We start from the raw sequence: 17,362 nt of genomic DNA, 5'->3' as shown, positions 1-17,362 counted from the left end.
GAAGCCTATAGAGTGTTGGACTTTTGGCAAAGCTCATCGGATGAGAGATTGTCTACAGAATTAGGGTGGTATGCCTCAAATATATAGTGCATAGGACACACATACTATTGGGGATGTTGGTCAGAGCGTTCCTCATATCTATGCAACAATGGATAACAAACAATCATACCACAAGGAATCTATCATTTAGATGGACAATAAGCTTTGTGATCGAGTTGTTTCCATTTTGATTGACTCTGGATCTAATTATAGCTATGTTAGTCCTGACTTGGTGAATAAGTGTGGTTTGAGTAAGGAATTGCATGTAGGTTTTGGTTAGTGCAATTGGCTATAGGTACCAAGATGTGAGTTCACCATTGAGTAAGAGCTTGTGCATTTGATTTGAATGGTATTCGTACCGCGACACATTTGAATGTATTCCCGTTGGGACCATACAGTATGTTGTTGGGCATGGATTGGTTGTATCTTCATATAACTAAGGTGGATTTTTATGACAAAGCCGTTGAGTGTGTTGATGACAATGGAGAACCAAGAGTCTTACAGGGTAAGAAGAACGCCACATCAGTTAGGATGGTGAAATCTATGAAGGAAAATCACAGTCGTAGGAAAGTGTGTGTGTTATTTGTAGTGCACATTTCTAATGGAAAAGGTAATGAAGTTAAGGATGCATATGTGTTGAGTAGGTACCGAGATTTACAGCAGTTCAAGGATGTACTTCCTGAGGATATTTCCGAGTTTCCACCTCACAAGGAAGTAGACTTTTCAATTGAGTTAGTACAAGGGGCAGCTCAAGCATCAAAAGCACCTTACAGGATGAGCACACCTGAGTTAGTAGAGTTGAAGGTACAGTTGAAGGAAATGTTTGATAAGGGAGACATTAGGCCAAGTGTATCACCATGGGGCACATTGGTATTGTTTGTGAAAAAATATGGTACTCTCAGATTATGCATTGAGTATAGGTAGTTGAGTAAAGTGACAATAAAGAACATGTATTTGTTGTTGAGTATTGATGACTCGTTCGATTAGTTGAAGGGATAAGCAATGTTCTCGAAGATTGATCTTAGATCCAAATATCATCAGGTACACATCAAAGAGGAGGACATTTACAAGACAACTTTCCAAACTAGGTATTTCCATTTGTCTTAACTAATTCTCCATATACATTTATGTGTTTGATGAATAGTGTGCTACATCCATATTTGGATAAGTTTATTATTGTGTTCATTGATGACATATTGGTATATTATAAAAATGAGGAAGAGCATGTCGAGCATGTACGTTTTAAGCCCGTATAGAAATTACCTGCATATGAATTCTAATACACAGAAAATAAACAATGCGAGAGCATAACACATAAAACACATATAGACAGAGATTTTCCCATGGATCTCAAAACTGGGGCTAACAGCTTGATTTTTCATTATGTTCCTTTCAATGTTACCATACATACTTATACATGCTGAAGCATCCAATACCATGTACCAAAAACCATCACACTGAAAACCATGGACCGAAAACCATTGCATCCAAAACCATGTGCAAAAAACATGCACAAAACCATAGGTAGGTCCGCCCAACCTAATATAGCATCCAAAACCAAAATTTTTCGGGGGACTACCCTGGACCCCATAGAGTGGGGTTACTTGCACCCCTATAACCCCCTGTGACTCCCCCGGCTATGCAATCGGTGCAATGAAGAGGGGCTCTGTCCCCCTTCTAACCCCCTAGTTAACTACGTGGGCTAGTCGTAGGAATAATATAACACAACCCACCACTCTCCCACTTGTTGTTTTCTTTCCATAGGGGGCCAAAAGAGAGTTTAGTCATTTATCTAGCCCTGCAATGCCCATTGTTTCTCCACACCAAGAGAACTTCTCAGAGCTCACAGATTTTTTCAATGCATCTGCAGTATTCTTCAAAGTGTCCACCTTTACCAGCAACACCTTTTTGTCTTCTATCATATCCCTCACAAAGTGATATTGAGCATCAATGTGCTTTGTCTTTGAATCATATGAAAGGTTCTCTACCAAGAAAATTACACTTTGGCTGTCACAGTCTATCCTTATAGCTCCCTGTACTAACCCCATACTTGAACACATTCTCTACAACCAAACTACTTCCTTGCTTGCATGAGTGGCTGCCATGTATTCTGCCTCTGTAGTTTATAGTGCCACTACAAATTGTTTGTTACTCATCCAACTGACTGCACCTCCAAATAGGTTAAACACATACCCACTTGTAGATCTTCTCTGGTCTAGATCTCCAGCCCAGTATGCATCAACAAAGGCACGAGTATCGAACATGTTGTCCAATCATGGTCTTCATTGGTAGCACAAACCATAATCACTAGTGCCGTGAAAATGCCTGAAAACCCGCTTCACTGTTGTCCAGTGCTCCTTCCTTGGTTTTGAAATAAACCTTCTCAATACTCCCACTACATGCGCAATGTCTGGTCTAGTATATACCATCACATACATCAAGTTACCGACTGCACTTGCATATGGAACATGGGACATGTCCTCTTCCTCTTCTTGTGTCTTGGGACATTGTTCAATAGATAAGCTTACACCTACAGGAAGAGGACCATTCATCAATTTACTATCCTGCATATTAAACCTTTGCAATATTGTCTCGACATACTTCCTCTGGTTTAACTAGAGCTTCTTCTTTGTTCGATCTATTTTAATTTCCATGCCCAAAATATAGTTTGCAACACCAAGATCTTTCATGTCAAATTTGGAGGACAAATGGGTCTTCAAATCCTGGATAATTTCTTTGTCATTTCCAACTAGCAACATATCATCTACATAGAAGACGACATAAATAACACAGTCACCAATTAATTTAAAATACACACAATGATCTGCTTTGCTTTTGGTGAAGCCAAGTCCCCATATAAATGTATCAAATTTTTTACACCACATCCTTGGTGATTGTTTTAACCCATACAGAGACTTCTTTAACTTGCATACCATTCCTTTCTTACCCTTCACCACAAAGCCTTCAAGTTGCTTCATGTAGATCTCCTCTTCTAGATCCCCATGAAGAAATGTTGTCTTCACATCCATCTGTTCTACCTCAAAATCAAAAGCAGAAACAACAGATAAAAGTAATATAATAGAAGTTACCTTAGCAAGAGGAGAAGAAATATCACCAAAATCAATTCCCAGAACCTGGGAATAACCTTTTTCTACGAACCGAGCTTTGTATTTCTCCACCTTGCCTTCTGCATTCGTCTTCTTCTTGAGCATCCATTTGATACCAATGGGTTTCCTTTCAACTGGAAACTCCACCAGATCCCAAGCCTCATTTTTGTGCAAAGATGCCATTTCATCAACCATGGCCTCTGTCCAAAGTTTTCCATCCTCTGAATCTATTGCTTCCTTCATAGTTCTGGGATCATCATCAGTAATAGATAAAGAAAAATTTGAATAGAAAGTAGATGGACTATACCTTACTATCTGCCTTCTTTCTTGAACTAATCTTCTCACACCCAGAGTTTGTGGATCTTCATCTTCTGATTCCTCCTCCACTGTAGAGTTTGATTCTTCCTCCTTTAGCTCAAACTCTATCTCATAAGGTTCCTTTGGTTTGACTTCATGTTTAATAACATCTTTCACCTCTCTGAATGCCACATCTCGGCTATACACAACCTTCCTTGTTACTGGGTTCTAAAGCTTATAACCCTTTAAACCATCCTTATACCTAATAAAGACGCACTTTTCATATTTACTATCCAACTTGGTTCGTTTCCCCTTTGGAACATGTACATATGCATCACATCGAAATACCCTCAGAGGTGAAAGGGAGAGTTTCCTACCAATCCATACCTCTTGTGAAGTCTTATCCTCTAATGCTCATGAAGGTGATCTGTTGACCAGGTAACATGTTGTTTCCACTGCCTCTACCCAGAATTCCTATCCTAACCCGGAACCACTGAGCATGCTTCTTGCCCTTTCCATCAACGTCTTGTTCATTCTTTCTGCAACTCCATTTTTCTGAGGTGTATATGGAGTAGCAATCTTCCATGCTATACCACACATCCTACATAATCCTTCATATTCCTTACTGCAAATCTCTCCACCATCATTTGTCCTTAGCACCTTTATCTTCTTCTATGTCTAGTTTTCCACCAGAGCCTTAAATTCTTTAAACCTATCAAAGACTTCAGATTTCTTCTTAAGGAAATATATCTTTGTATTCCTTGAGAACTCATCTATAAATGATACATAGTTTACAGACTTACCCAGTGATGGAACCTTCACAGGTCCAAACACATCACTGTGCACAAGCTCTAATATCTATTTCTCCCTCTTACCACCAGAGGGGAAACTCACCCGATTATGCTTCCCATATACACAATTTCCACATAAATCAAAATCCAGAGAGATATTACTCATACCTTCTACCATACCTTTACCATGAAGTATTCGAAGGCCCTTCTCTCTAATATGTCCAAGCCTTTGATGCCACGCCATGGTATTCTCTCCAGAGACCAATAGATTTTCTGCTCCACTTTTAGGAACCACAGAACTGTTGCGCCCATCAACAACAGTGCTACCTTGAAGCTTGTACAGAGTTCCAATTCGAACTCCCCACATTAGTACCAGTGCCCCCCGAACCATCTTGCAGGTATCCTTCTCAAACACTGTCTTTACACCTGCATCATCCAACTTGCTTACAGAAATAAGATTTCTGGCTAATGCAAGAATATACAGAACACCCGGAAGTGTTCTAACCCGTCCACCTTGCAACTTCAACTTTACTTTTTCGCGACCAATGATTCTAGCCTTCCTGTCATCCCCCAAGAAGACATCACCACCGTCATATTTCTCATACTCACATAACAACTCTCTATTGGGAGTGAAGTGAAAGGATGCACCTGAATCAATCAAGCATGCCTCGTGATCTACATGTGTACTTGAAGAAGCTAAGTACACATCCACACCTTCATTTGAGGTGGTTTTCGCCTGTGCAAAAGGAGCATCATCAGATCCCTTTCCTTTATCTGGAGCTTTAGATTTACAGTCCCTTTTGTAGTGCCCTTCATTTTTGCATTTCTAGCACACCACCTTTACAGGTTTTCCAAGAGATTTAGATCTCCCTCTATATTTAGATCTCCCACTCGATGATTTATTCTTGTTTCTGTTCTGGGACCATCCTCATATAGACAAGGCATCACCATTCTGGCTCTCCATATTTTTCTGTCTCATCTCCTCCGTCAACAAGGATGAGACTATTTCATCAAACTGCAAGGCAGTTGTATTGCTACCTGTTGCAATAACTAGAATATCCCACGAATCTGGTAGAGAACACAACAAACTGATGCACTTATCTTCGTCTAAAATTTTAATATCAATAGATAATAACTAACTTACCACAGTATTAAATGCATTTAGATGCTCTGTCACAGAGTCTCCATCTTTCATCCTAAGGTTATACAGCTTTTTCCATAGGAATAGTTTATTCACTAGAGACTTAGATTGGTACAAAATCCCTAACTTGTCCCACAAAGCCTTAGCCGTAGCTTCCCCTCATACATTCAACAATACTGAATCTGAGACACACAATCGTATTTTTTTCTTTGCCTTCCAATATAACTTCTTCCATTCTTCATCAGACACTCCCATTGGTTTAGTACCTGGATCTACCACGATCCACTAATCTTTATCCACCAACAGATCTTCCATCCTGAATTTCCACAAATCAAAACTCTGACCATTAAATTTCTCAATCTCTATCTTTCCACTACTCATCATCTTCTTTCACCATCATAATTTATATTGTAGATCTCCCACTGAACAGGGTCTACCATAGGCCCGAGCGAAAACCCTCAACAACAAAGGCGTCCCCCTGAAGCCAAAACAACTCTGATACCAAATGTAGGTTTTAACCCCGTACAAAAATTACCTCCATACGAATTCTAAAACACAAAAAATAAAAAATGCAAGAGCATAACACATAAAACACATATACATAGAGATTTTCCCCTGGATCCCAAAACCGGGACTACCAGCTTGATATTTCATTATGTTCCTTTCAATGTTACAATACATATTTATACATGCCGAAGCATCCAATACCATGGGCCGAAAAACATCGCATCCAAAACCATGGACTGAAAACCATCACGTCCAAAACCATGTGTGAAAAACATGCACAAAACCAGAGGTAGGTCCGCCCAGCGTAATATAGGGTCCAAAACCAAAATTTTCTAGGGTGCTGCCTCGGACCCCATAGAGTGGGGTTACGTGCACCCGTTAAACCCCTTGTGACTCCCCCCACTACTCAATTGGCACAACGAAGGGGGTGCTTCGCCCCACTTCTAACCCCCCACGTTAACTACGTGATCTAGTCATGGAAATAATATAACACAACCGAACAATTTAGCATCAATGTTGAGGTTATTGAGAGAGCTTCAGTTGTATGCTAAGCTCAAAAAGTGTAGTTTCTTTCAGACTAAGGTACATTACATGGGACATGTTGTCTCCAAGGAGGGAATTACAGTAGATCTAGAAAATATAAGGGCCATCATGGAATGCGTAGCTCCGAGGAATGTGGATGAGGTGAGATATTTCATGCAGTTCAGGGGCTATTATAGGAGGTTCATTAGGAATTTCTCACAAATTGCTTATCCTATCACATCATTATAGAGGAAAGGTAATATGTTTGAATGGACAAAGGAGTGTGAGGCTAGTTTTGAGAAACTTAAGCAGTTGTTGGCACATGCCCCAGTGTTAAGGATTGCAGATCCGAACAAAGAGTTTGTGGTATGCACATATGCTTGCAAGAATGGAGTTGGCGGAGTCCTTATGCAAGATGCACATGTGGTATGTTATGCATCATGAAAACTGAATGAGCATGAGAAAAACTATCCCACACATGATCTTGAATTACCAGCGAGTATACATGCATTGAATATGTGGACATACTATCTTCTAGGCATGAGGTTTACATTGACGAGTGATCACAATGGTTTTCGGTATCTATTTGACAAACTGAATCTGAATGGTAGGTAGGCTCGGTGGTTCACTACAATTAGTGAGTTCGATTTCAAGATCAAATATATCAAGGGTATAGAAAATAGTGTGGCAGAAGCTCTTAGGAGGCAAATATCAGTAAATCACCTAACAACTATGAGCTCCTATGTGATGAACTTAGAAGATTGGATCTTGCAGGCAGGTTAGCAGGATGTCAGATATATGGAGATTATGCATAGGTTGTAGCAGACTACAAGTACAAGTACATGTGGTAATATAGGTATAGGTATAGGTAACAGTATAGTTATAGGTATAGGTATAGGTACAAGTACTGGTATAGGTACATGTATAGGTGTACGTTCACAGGATATTGACTATTGCCTTACAACGCATGGATTGGTTAGATTCAGAGATAAGATATATTTGTCAGGTAGCAGTGAGCTCAAGAAGGTGATCTTGAGGGAGTTTCATGCAAAACCATATTCGAGTCACCCAGGTTATCGAAAAAAACTAACAGTAGTGAAGAGATTTTATTATCAGTCGAACCTGAATATGGATGTAGCAGAGTTTGTGGCTAGGTTTTTTGATTGTCAACGTGTGAAAGGAGAGTGTAATCATCCACATGAAATGCTACAACCCAATACAATTCCAGAGTGGAAATGGGAAGTAATTTCCATGGAATTTGTAGAGCCTCTACTCTACACCTACTTGTCTACCATTTTCCTCAGTTTTTCCTCATCTTTTCTTCACTTTTGCCTCATTTTCACTATAAAACCACCCAGATCATTACATTAGGTGTCATTAAGCATGATCAAGCAAGTTTTGCTAATGGATGACTATTTGTTTAGATTTTGACTTACTTGCAGGAATCCCGCAGCTATCTGATGATCCTGCAGCCTTTTTATTAAACACAATGTTCCACGTGTCAGTTTGCCAGATGAGCCACATGGGCACTTAGGTATCAACGTGCTCGAGGTTCCTGTCCCATTTTTCCAGCCATCCACGTCGTCTTTACCCCTGGTCAAAGCTGGTCAAGATACGGTCAACTAAAGGCTGTTTAACGGTGATTGTGAGCTGCTAGGTCACGTCAGCTTAAACGGTGACTTGTCCACGTTTTGCAGATGGTAGGGGACATGATCCAACATGGGATTCATTGCCCATGACGACAGAAGCACCAGCTCATCCACGCAGCCGTATGATGTGTCCAGGAACCATAATTACGCATTACAGTTAGTTGTTTTTCAGTTAGTAGATGTACGTGTTAGGCTATCTTAGAAATGTCTATAAATAGCTGCGTCTGCGTACGCTCAATAGAGTTTTTATCAGTTGTAATTTCTGAACTTGTGTTAATTTTAAGAGCATTGTGAACTCTGTTTTTTTAGTGCTATTCTAGCACTCTGTTTTGTACACTTTTGCAAATGGAGGAATAGACATAGTACTGTTTTGAAGCTTCCAGATCTCTGAGTTTTCTTGTGGCTGAATGAATAGAGGGCCCCTGTTCATCTTAGCCTCTGTAAAGTATTTTATGTTCAGTATTTACTCATTTTCTCATTCAGCATTCCTTTAAGCATGTATAGTTTCATTTATTTGATTTCTTTTCTTTCACGTTGATCAGTATTACTTCTTTGCAGGTTTCTTTTAGCCCGGGATTTGTTTTTATGTGTGTGTGTTTGCTTTACAAACTAATGGTATTTGAAGTTGACAAATTCAAGCTGCTGCCTTTGTTTTTATAGCTGATTTTTAATCTTATTTCTCAAGGAGTTGCTAACACATGAATGATCTTCTATCATAAATTTTTATCTTTTAAGATCAGAATATCACTAACTTGCAGCTGGCTTTGAGTGCTTTCTAGACTATTCTTTCACTACTTTCTAATCATACTTTGCATAGTACATATGGCTGAAGTAGAGAGTTAGAAAGAGCAAAACGTTATCACTAGTCTTTAAAGCAGATTTTTTCCCATTTTTAATCACTTTTCTAATTCAACTTAAGCTACTTTCTTTCCGTGCTTTACACAGTACATGTGTTTGAAGCAGCGAGTTAGAGAGAGATAATCTTTATCTTTGGTTTTAAAAGTGACTTTCTTTTCTTTTATTTGCAACTGCATGAATGGTGTCTAGTGCCATTGGAAGTGGTTATTTGCTTTCAAATTTATTTCAAGATCTTTCAAGTCATTTATTTCTTTCAAGCATTTCCTTTCAAGCAAATAGTTAGAAATCACTAATCACACACTCTCACTCATTTAGGATTCACACTACACACACACCATCACTCACTTGTTTATAAATCATCATTCCATCTTAGGAATATAATTAACTGCAACAACACCCTCCAACGATAAGAAAACTCTAAGAGGTTACTTAAGTACATATAGTACACCTTCACTTCATCAGCTTACGAGCCCCGGGTTGACAATTAATACTAGCAATTTAAACAACACTAAATTGACTAAACATTTTGGCGCCGTTGCCGGGGAAGTGAAATTAAGTAGCCATATTCTTAAAAAAAAAAAACATAAAAATTCAAGAAAAGAAGTTAATAGCCTATCTAAGTATGCTCTCCTCTTGCACTTTGAAGTGATCTGGAGGATCAGAAAGGAGAAAGTTATTGATTTAATAGTTTCTTGAGTATGCTCTCTTCTTGCACCTAGAGTGAACTGGAAGATCAGAAAAAGAACTATTTAACTTGACTTGAAGATAAAATAAAAAATGACATGCATAGAGCTAGAGATTCTAGGGGAAGGTTTTTAGCTAGAGCTCGAAGTTCAATTTTTACAAGTCCATCTGCTTCAAGAGATAGACAAGAGACACCTCCCTTATCTCCAACCGAAACTCCTAGTCCTAGAATTCCTGAAATTCAAGAGCCAAGAGTTGACTCTCCTACACCTTCTATTGAGTTTGAACTAGGAAGAGACTCTTCTCTTTCTCCTACAAGAAAACCAATTGTAATTGAGGAAATAGACTCACCTGAAGAGGAAGGAGAAATCTCTTCTCATTCACCCTTTGTAGAAGAACCAGAAGATTTTGAAATCCCTAGGAGAATCATCATGGCAGAGGAAGAAGGGGGTGGTAGAGGTAGAGGTAGAGGAGGAGGAGGAAATAATAATAACAATGGAGGAGGTAGAGGTCCCATTGGAGGAAATAGAGATGGGGATAACTCATTTGGGTTTCCCATGGTTAATGAGGACTCCCGAGCCACCATGAAAAACATATCACCATCCGTCCTCCCAAATTTTCATGGGTTAAGAACTGAGGACCCTGAAACATTCTTGTTTGAATTTGAAGTTGTGTGTCGAACCTATGACTATCTGGATGATACTCAGAAACTCAAACTGTTCCCATCAACATTAAAAGATCAAGCTTTGAAATGGTTCATGGGGTTACTTACTCAATCCATTAGGACCTGGGATGAAATGAAACAAACCTTTTTGGATAGGTATTTGGACTATTGTATGCCTACTAATCACAAGGACGAGGTTTTTAAAATGATGCAAAAAGAAGATGAGAGCTTAGAAGATTTACTTGAGAGATTTCAATATAATTTAAAAAGAGCAAAAATGAGTACCTTGGATGAAGAGACCTTAAAAGCCCTCTTATTAAAAGCCATTAGGGATGAATGGATAGATATCTTAAACATGATGGGGAAGGGGGATATTTCTCAACTTTCTCTCAATGATATAGCAGAACTTTGTATCCATCTCTCAAGGGGAAAATCAAAAACTCAAAAAGGGCCTAGAGATCCTTCTCTCCTTACGGCAAATAAATCTGCAACAGGATCAGTGAGTAGGGCTGAAATCGGTAATATGATAGATGAATTTAAAACTGACATCTTAGGGAGTCTTAGTGAACAAATTGATACCCTCAAGATTCAAAATAAACAAAAAGCAGAAGCCAAGGCTATGACTATCTTTTGCCCGAAGTGTAGAAAGAAGCATGCTTTAAGGGAATGTCCCTTGGAAGCGCAAGTTGTGGAAACCTGTGTAATTTGCTCAGAAACCCATGAGACCAAGGAATGTCCTTCAATCCCTGGCCTCAAAGCAGTCTTTCAAGAAGATCCAAGTACGCTTGAATCTCTTTGTTTTGTTGCAAGAAGACCTTGGCAGGGGCAGCAAAATCAAGGGTTTAACAACTCTATGAATTTCCAACCCCCACCAAATTGGAATCCTTGGCAACAACCTTGGTCACAACCACAAAATCCTTTCCAAGCATGGTTGCAAAGCATGCAAATGCAAAATCCTTATGGGAGATTTGCCCAATTCTATCAATATCCTCAATCCTTTCAAAATCAGCAAGCTCCCCAACTTCCAAATCAAGGTCAACAATTGTCATTGCCATTCCCTCAACAACAACAACCTCCTCCACAAAATCAAAATTCTCAACTCTTGCTACAATCTCAACAGAGGCCAAATCAACTTCCTTCTCAACCTCAACCAAACCCCAATAATAGGAATCCTCAAAGTGCTTATGTGATGGAAGGTCAACCACTCATGGAAGGTCAACCATTCCCTACCTATATGGTTGTTCCTCTCAATGAGGTACAACTCAGATCAGGTAGAATCCTAGACCAACCTTCCACAAGTGCTCAACAACCAAGCATTTCCGAGGAAGAATCTCTCAAAGTCAATAAGGGTTCTGAAGCATCCCTTCAAAACCCAAGCATTCAAGAAAAAGAAAAAGAATCAACTCCCTTAGTAGAGCAACCCACATCTTCAGCTACTCCTCCTTTTCCTGAAAGATTGCAAATTGACAAAGGAGTGGAGAAGCAGATTTGGTTGCCTGACTATAGCTTTCTAGATGAATTGAAAAATGTCTGTATCAAGATTCCCTTGTTAACAGCCATTAAGGAGATTCCCATTCTAGCAAAGACGATAAAGGAGTTGAGTTTGAAAAAAACAATAAAAAGAACCAGAGATACCAAAAGGATACATCTAGTTGGAAAAATTGCAGACATTATGATGGGTAAAATTACCATGCAAAAATATGTGGATCCCGGTAGCCCTATTGTTAAAACTCATATTAATGGGGTTGAAATCCCAAATACCTTGATTGACTTAGGAGCCGCTATCAACATCATGAGTAGACAAACCATGGATCAGTTAAAACTTCCTAACCTTCTCTTTACACCTACTTTGTTGCAACTTGCAGATAGATCAATCATTAAACCTGATGGTGTATTGGAAGATATTCCAGTCTCACTAGACTCTTGGGAATATCTAGTTGATTTTATGATTTTAACTCCCAAGAACAATCTAGGAGGACATCCTCTTATTTTAGGAAGACCTTGGCTGGCCACAGCTGATGCTTTCATAAGTTGTAGGTCTGGAGACATGTATATATCAGATGGTAATTCTACCAAGAAATTCAACTTGTATCCTCCCGCAAAGGCAATAACAGAAATAGGAGAAGATGAGTGGATTGATGATGAGGATACTCTTCAACCTGTTCTAACCATCTCTGAGATTAGTGAGGACAGTCAAATTCTAAATACATTAGAAAATTTTAAGATACCTTTAGAATATGACTCTTCACAGTTTCAGTTAGATGCAGACATTGAATATCTCTCCTCTAGACAGATGTCTCTCTTCTCAATGGAAGAGTTTGGTAGTTCTACAGTTGAAATCTTTCCAGGAAAAACATTAAACATTAACAGGAACTTGGAAAGACTACAACAAGAAGAATTAACTAAACTGTTGCAAAAACATTCCACTGCCTTTGCATGGGAATATACTGACATGAAAGGAATCGACCCTAAGACTTGTATTCATCACATTTATATTGAAGAAAACAGCAGACCTATTAGGCAGCCACAAAGACGGATGAATCCAAATCTTAGGGAAATTGTGAAAGAAGAACTTCAGAAATTGCTCAAGGTAAACTTCATTTACCCCATTTCAGATAGCCAATGGGTTTCTCCCTTGGTTATAGTGCCCAAAACGAATGGTAAATGGAGAGTTTGCATTGACTATCGAGAATTGAACAAGGCAACCTTAAAGGATCATTTTCCTCTACCTTTCATTGATCAGGTACTAGACACTTTAGCAGGTAAAAAGTATTTCTCATTCTTGGATGGTTTTAGTGGTTACAATCAGATTCAGGTAGCACCTGAAGATCAAGACAAAACCACCTTTACTTGTCCTTGGGGAACTTTTGCCTACCGAGTACTCCCTTTTGGATTGTGCAATGCACCCGCTACATTTCAAAGGGCTGTACTAGGAATCTTCTCAGATCTGATTCATGATTGTGTAGAGGTATACATGGACGATTTCACAGTTTATGGTAATACATTTGAAGAAGCTTTGTCAAATTTGGAAAAAGTACTGGTAAGATGTAAGGAAACAAATCTTTCTTTAAGTCATGAAAAGTGTTTTATGATGTTTACTGAAGGGATTGTTTTAGGACATCATATTTCAGGAGATGGAATCAAAGTTGATAGATCTAAAGTAGAAGTCATCTCTAAGTTACCTGTTCCAAATTGCCAAAGAGATGTTAGAAGTTTTCTTGGGTTTACTGGTTATTACAGAAGATTTATTGAAAACTTCACTAAGATAGCATCCCCTCTTTTCAAACTACTTACTAAAGATTGTGAATTTAAGTGGGATCCTGAATGTCAATCTGCCTTTGAAGCTTTAAAGACTAGAATATCTGAAGCACCCATTCTAAGGGGTCCAAATTGGAAACTCCCTTTCCACATTTCTACTGATGCTTCAGATACAACTTTAGGAGCTGTTTTGGGACAAAAGGATTTGATCCCTTATGCCATTTATTACACAAGTAAGAATTTGACTCCTACTGAGTTAAATTACACTGTTACTGAAAAGGAATTTCTAGCCGTTGTTCATGCTATAAACAAGTTTAGACACTATATAACCGGCTATGAAACCTTTGTCCACACTGATCACTCTGCCATTAGATACCTCATGAACAAACCAGTCACTAATGGTAGAGTTACAAGATGGCTTTTGCTTTTACAAGAATTCAACATAACTGTGTTAGATCGACCAGGTAAACAGAACACAGTAGCTGATTTCTTGTCTAGAATCCAAAACACTAATGAGGACTCTCCTGTAGAGGATAAATTTCCAGATGAGTATTTGTTTGCAATAACTACCAAAACCCCTTGGTATGCTGATATTGCTAATTATTTAGTTACTGGAAAGTTACCTTTACATTTATTTCCTAATGAGAAAAGGAAAATCATTCAGGATAGTTCACATTATTCTTGGATTTCTAATGAATTGTTCAGAACAGGGCCAGATTTGATGATCAGAAGATGTGTACGGGAGGATGAAATGCCTGACATCCTTAAGGCATGTCATGACGAACCTTGTGGTGGACACTTTGCTGATAAGAGGACTGCTTATAAAATCCTTTCATTAGGATATTATTGGCCTTCTCTCTTTAAGGATGCGAAGCAATATGTTAAAAGGTGTGACAGTTGTCAGAGAGTTGGGAGACCAACTCTTTCAAATGAAATGCCACTACAGCCACAGGTATGCATCGAACCCTTCGAGAAATGGGCTCTAGATTTTGTTGGACCAATTAATCCACCATCCAAGCAAAACAGATATATATTGGTTTGTACTGATTATGTTACTAAGTGGGTAGAAGCTATAGCATTGACTTCTGCTACTGAAAATTCAGTTGTTCAATTTCTTTTTAAGGATATTTTCACTCGTTTTGGTGTCCCAAGAGAAATTGTAACAGATCAGGGGAGCCAATTTACATCAAGGATGATGGAGAAGCTGATGGAGGAGTATAAGATCAAGCATAGAACATCTACTCCATACCATCCGCAAGCGAATGGTCAAGTAGAATCTACAAATAAAGTTCTTGAAAGCATCATCACAAAGACTGTTCATCTTCATAGAAGAGATTGGGCAGAAAGGCTTCCTGAAGCCTTATGGGCCTATAGAACTACGTGGAGGAACACCACAGGACATTCTCCCTATGAACTTGTTTATGGGAAGGAAGTCCTGTTCCCCATTGAGTTCCAAATCAAGACCTTCAAGACAACAGTCCAATTGGGGATGAGCTTATCAGAAGCCCAGAAGCACAGAATGGACCAATTAAATGAACTAGATGAAATGAGACAAGATGCAATTCTAAGGACCGATCTAGTTCAGCACCAAAGAATCAAATGGCATGATCGACATATCAAAGAAAAGAAGTTTCAAAAGGGTGATTGGGCACTCTTGTTTGATTCAAAATTTAAGGACTTCAAAGGAAAATTTCAAACTCATTGGCTTGGGCCATATGAGATTGATGAAATCTTCAATAATGGAGCAGTTAGAGTGAAGACTATTGACGAACTTCAAACTCCCTTTATTGTGAATGGCCACCGGTTGAAAGTTTACCACAAGCCACTTTCAAAAGAGGAGTTTGTTAAGTTGTTCCAAGGCGATTCTGAAATGAGGCTGGTGGAGAAGAATTCTTCTCCTCCATTAGCCTAATCTCTGTTTCTTTCAATTTCAGTTCAATGAAAAAAAAAAAAAAAAAAAAAAGTAATAATAATAAATGTATGAGCCTGAAAACCAATCTCTGATTGGCAGTCTCATGCAGAAAACATGAGGTGAAAATCAGGGTCACCTGGCACCTCATGTTTTCCAAAAAAAAAAAAATCGCTCTCTCTCTCTCTCTCTCTTTCATCTCACTTCGCCATTCCATCTCACCATCTCATTCCATCTCACCATCCTCACTTCACCTCACTGTTTTCCATCCATTCATCCATTTCATTCATTCCATCTCATTTCATTAATAAAAGTTTTTTTTTAGACAACTAAGGTTATTCTGTGCAGCTGGAGGACACTATTGCAGTTCCCACAGCTATTTGGCAATTCTGCAGCCGTTTAGCCTTTTTGCAGCCCCTCTGCACCTGCACAAAGAAATACAGTCTGTTTGAGAAATTTTTCACAGTTCAGAAATCACCAATAACAAGGAGGAAAGAGTCATGAATAAAGTTGACAAAGGGTTAGTGGCAAATTATTAGAAGGCAAATCAAATGCGGATCTGAGGTATGTTTTAAAATCTTAAACCTATAGTTATTTCATTACGCAGATTTTTTTGGGTTATGTCTTTTTGGCCACTAATTGTAATGATTACCCATTTTCTCTACCATGCGACCACATATCCACGAATCCTCCACGTCTATCAGTTCATGATACCCACGATTTTTGAAATCACATATGGCTGTTTTTGTCATTAAGGTTTTTTTACCCTAATGACGTAACCTACCGTATTACGACTCTCTCAGTCCTCATCCCACAGCCATGTGTTAACCTACAACCAAAATCTGAGAATCTAGCCGTTTCACTCATTATTTCGAAACCCTCTACGCTCATAACACTCCATTTCACGCTGTTCCATTCTCTCATCTCCCTCATTCCGTTTCACTCACTACGATTGCCTCCATAAACCATACTCTGTTTTTCCTCTCTGCTCATTCTGAGAAACAGTGAACACGTATAGCCAGTAAACGTATGTTACGGTTGTATTACGACCGCTAGCCACCGTTTCACTGTGTTAACGCTGTTTATCCACCATTTAACTCTGTTCAAGCCATGAAGTCTCTGTGTCTAAGGCTATTGCTAAACCCATATATCCTCTGTTCCACAAAGTCTGAACAAGAACCGAGGATTTACTGTGTAAAGCCACCATCAAAGTCGTGTTTTAAACAGAGCTGAGGAGTCAATGGGAAAACTTTTAAGGGCTGAACCAGAAGGTTCGAAATTCTTGGAGGCATACCCTCAAGTTGAGGAGGCATTGCAAAAAGCCAATTGGCTACAGTGCATCAAGAAGTTTAAAGGCTACCTCAAAGAAGTAACAAAAGCCTTTGCAAGGTCATTCAAAGATAAAAACAGTCAAGTAGAGGTGGATGATTTAACATTTGCAGTCAGTGAGGGAAGCATAGCAAAGGCTACATCTCTTCCACAAACCGGGGAACGTTGGTTCAAAAACTGGGCAGTCCAGGATCAACAATGGAAGCGGATTTTTAAAAACCCAGGTATGGATACAAGTGTTTTCACAAAAGGAATTCCTATCTCTCATGTTAAGGAAGAATGGAAAATTCTACTGTTGTTAGTGCAAAAATTTTTCATGTGTGAAGGGAGATTTGGGGTATTATACGTTTATCATGGTAAAATTATGCTGCAATTTCAAGGAGAACATGATATAAATCTTCCCTACTTTCTATTCCAAAGCCTTAGGAAAATGTGTTCCATGGCCCAACGGAATCCACGAAACATTGAAGCATACCTCTGTCATCGTAGTCTTGTTAAGTTGTTAGTGGAGGAACAATTAAAAGCAAAACAAGACACATGAGAAAAATTTCTTGTAAGGAATCATTTTGAAGAACCTGGAGAAACTTCTATACCTAGGAAAAGCAGA

The sequence above is a fragment of the Pinus tabuliformis genome, chromosome 1_2 (genome assembly GCF_031772625.1).
Source record: "Pinus tabuliformis cultivar Carrire ecotype Pingquan chromosome 1_2, CPIR1, whole genome shotgun sequence".
NCBI classification, from domain to species: Eukaryota; Viridiplantae; Streptophyta; class Pinopsida; order Pinales; family Pinaceae; genus Pinus; species Pinus tabuliformis.
This window is presented reverse-complemented; position numbering follows the sequence as displayed.